The sequence below is a fragment of the Oncorhynchus clarkii genome, chromosome 4 (assembly GCF_045791955.1).
Source record: "Oncorhynchus clarkii lewisi isolate Uvic-CL-2024 chromosome 4, UVic_Ocla_1.0, whole genome shotgun sequence".
In the NCBI taxonomy this organism is placed as follows: domain Eukaryota; kingdom Metazoa; phylum Chordata; class Actinopteri; order Salmoniformes; family Salmonidae; genus Oncorhynchus; species Oncorhynchus clarkii.
This window is the reverse complement of record NC_092150.1, coordinates 59,993,289-59,997,379: the sequence shown is the minus strand read 5'-3', so window position 1 is coordinate 59,997,379 and position 4,091 is coordinate 59,993,289.

Below are 4,091 nucleotides of genomic sequence, written 5' to 3'. Positions count from 1 at the left end.
AAGTTCACTCGTACATTGACTGCACCAGAAGGCGTGGACACAAGAAGGGGTGTTCTTCTCCAATCGTAGCATATCATTTACATAGCTTGGGTTGGTTTATGTGTTTACAGTGTGCAGTAACTTGACAAGGAATGCCCACACGCAATTCAATATTACTTTCAACCTAATTAAAGGTGTACAGCCATGCACAAACACAGAAAAGTGATACAGCCCACTCAACCATCGCATTGAACAGGTACAACTCTGGGCGATGACGTTTCCCATTTGATGATGTCAAGGCCAATGCCAATAATAACCATGAACACATGAATAGTAATCATACTATATTGCAGGTAAGTACAATAACATATTCAATGTAATTATTTATATAATGTCCACACTATAACACTTCTCCCACCTTAATTTCAATCCCCCGTGAGAAAATAACATATGATTAACAAGTAAACCCCATCAGTGTTTTCTTTTCAACATTTTAGAACGTCTGCTAGTGTTACTGTAAATGTAAACAAACAAAAATTGACAGTCCTTATTTATTTTCCACTAAGTCTGCTGTTCCAAACAAACACTAACACCACAAGCCTCTTCGTCTCAACTACAGAGTTAGTCTTTCAGGAGGCTCGTGACTACGCTGCGATCTGCGCTGTACTCCTGGTGTGCAACAACACACGGGTAAGCCGTGGAGCTGGGTCTGAGGCCACAGGAGCTGGTTGGGTGTTTGTAAGAGGAAGTCCATTACCCTCTGCAAGAACCACTGAATGCCCCTGTTCCTCATGAACTGTTTCCTGTGGGGTTTCCACTTGTATACTACCACCTGTAGCTGTTCCGTCTGAAAACATGGCATTTTCTTTGTCATAGCGCAGGTGAATGTGATCCTGGTGTCTGCGCATGAATCGACCATCAGTCAGTTTGACCACAAAGGAGACTGGGCCACTCTGACTCAGAATGGTACTTGGCAACCAATGTTGGCTGCTTGTGAAGTTGTGGATGTAGACTGTGTCATTGGGTTTTAACTGTCTCTCCCTCACGAGGTGGTCATGTCTTTCTTTTTGTTTCTCCTGCTTCCATTCCACTCGTGCTTTGATGTCCGGACATAGTACATCCAGGTGAGCTTTTGGCTTTCTGCCCATCAATATCTCAGCTGGAGCCTGTCCTGTTGTTGTTTGTGGTATGATGCGGTACTGGAACGGAGAGAGCTTAGTTGTAATGGTTCCCCCAGTCATCTTTTTGAGCCCCTCTTTCAGTGTCTGCACAGCCTGCTCCTCTCCTCTAAGCTGCTTGAGGCCGGATGAAACGGCGCACTCGGACATGGCGACTCCTGTTTTTCCGCATGAATTCTTGGAACAAATCACAGGTAAAAGTGGCGTTGTCGGACACGAGAGTCAAGCAGACCATAGGTTACAAACGCCTGCCGAAGCTTTTCGATGGTTGTGGTCGCTGTGATGTTGCTCATGATGTGAGCCTCCAGCCACTTGGAGTGCGCGACTACCATGACAAGGAACATGTGGCCCACAAAAGGACCTGCAAAGTCTATTTTCAGCCTGGACCATGGGCGATCAGGCCACTCACACAGATGTAGTGGCGCCATCTAAAGGGTTGATCTGGCACTCAGAACATGATTTTACTTTTTTTTTCTATTTCCTAATCCATGTTAGGACACCAAATGTAAGATCTGGCTAAACCTTTCATCCGGGAGGCACCCGGGTGAGCCTCATGGACCTCATCCATGACTTGTGAACGGCCAGGGGGTGGAACAACCACTCTGTACCCCCAGTGTATGCAGTCATCCTGCACACTCAGCTCAGTTTTGCACTTGGCATAAGGTCTCAGTCCATCATCCTATATTACAGGAGGCCAGCCTTGCATAAGGAATCTTTGCACTTGGGCCAGGATAGGATCCCGGTCTGTCCATTGTTTGATCTGTTTGGAATTTACAGGTGAGTTTGACAATCTCTCCATTAGGAAAATTGTCTCGGAAGGCACCACAATTGTGGTGGGCATCTCTGGTAGCGTGTGTCTGAACGCATCTGCGTTTGCATTGTCCTTCCTCACTCTGTACACGACAGTGTACTGGTAAGCTGACAGTGTGATGGTCCAGCGCTGTATCCTTGCTGAAGCCATGGGAGGAATGCATCTTGATTCACTGAAAAGGCTCATCAGTGGTTGGTGGTCAGTGCATATGGTGAAATGACGACGGCAGAGGTACTGATGGAAGCGTTTCACAGCAAAAACTATGGCCAGACCTTCCTTGTCTAACTGTGAATAACCCTTCTCAGCACTCGTCAGCGTGCGTGGCGAATCAAATGGGTTTCTCAGTTGTGCTGATTGTAGTAGTGCTTTCACTTCCTTGGAAGCTTTCTCTTGAGCTGGCCCCCACTTCCATTTACAGTCTTTGTGGAGCAGCTGATAAAGTGGAGTCAACACTGACAGCTCCGGGAGGAACTTACCATAGTAGTTCAACATGCCCAGGAACGACCTGAGCTCAGACACGTTCTTGGGATTTGGAGCATCCTTGATTGCCCTGACTTTGTCCTCCACAGGACACAGACCCTGCACTGTGATAGTGTGACCTAGGTATGTCACACTCTGTGCTTGGAATGTGCACTTGCTACGCTTCAGGAGAATCTCTCTAACACAGATGGTGGAGGTGCTCCTCCTCTGTAACCAGGATGTTGTCCAGGTACACTGGTACATGAGGGATCCCCTGCAGCAGATTGTCCATTGTCCTCTGGAAAATGGCTGGTCTGGATGCCAATCCGAACCTTGTACCTGAACAAGCCTTTGTGCGTGTTGACTGTGGCTTCGTTGCTGTGAACTTGCCTTGCCCAGCCTGCCCACCTTCTGGCTTGCTCCTAGGACCCCTGCATTTTTTTTTGCTTAATGTCCCTTTTTGTTGCAATTGTGACAGACAGTATGCTTGAACTTAAATTTGTTTGCATAATGTGTTCCCCCACATCTGAAACATTCCACTGCTTTTCCTCTTTTTCCTGCCATCTCTTTTGTCACCTGATGCACTGCACAACTTACACTGTTGGCCTTTTGAATATTTTTTACATTACTAGTGGCCATCTCCATCCCTTGAGATAGTTCCAATGCTCTCTTGAAAGTCAGTGTTACTTCCTCCAGCAAGCGGCACTATATGCTGTCCTCAATAATGCCACAGACTAATCTGTCACGGAGCATGTCCTCTAACATAGCCCCAAAGAAAAAGTGCCAAGAATGTGTCCCAACCTTTCCACATATTCCGTCAAGTCCTCGTTGTCGTTCACAAACTCAGTGATAGTCCCAATGTTGCCATTATTACGCCAACTTGCCTATGATCCTCATTAGCGATTTCCATCTGCTGCTGGTTGTCGGCGTTGCCCTCCAGCGGCGGCTGCTCACCGTCGCTCATTAAGCTAGCTAGCTAACTGACTACCTCCATTGTTTCTTAGCTAGCTAGCACATCACCCTGTACATGCTGATCCAGTTTTATTCTCGTCGCCAAAAAGATGTAACTTGACAAGGAATGCCCACACGCAATTCAACAATCGTAACTATGCGGCAGAGTTGTGGTACAGAAGCAGCAAATCAACATCCACATTTGTTTTGAGACGCAGATCGGTGCGACTGTCAGTCAGACGTTAGCAGTCAGATCTGGCATCGACATCGGTTCAAACCCTGTTGCGTCATACATACACACCTAGTAAGACATACATTCAGTAAAGGCAATTAGCTCGACAAATAGATTATTCTAGAGATTGTTGAATTGAGTTATAACATTTACACAAATGTAACACTTTTGCGTTCTCTCCGACACCGATTTACATGCCAGCACAATGTGTCTGTGCATTGTCAAAGAGCACGAACACGTCACCGGATGTTAATGTTGGATATTAATGTTGTACTCAATTTTCTCATTCAAACACTAAAAAAAGAGTGATTCTCTCAAGGTATGCTTAATGCTCTTTTTTACATATGATAGCAAGGCTCTGCACCGGTGGCCTGGCCACCAAAACACTATAAAATTAACCTTATGCTTATATGCAGGTTATTGTGCCACCTATTGTGAGAACGTGAGGTGGGCGTAACTAACAGGTTTACAAGAGAACACG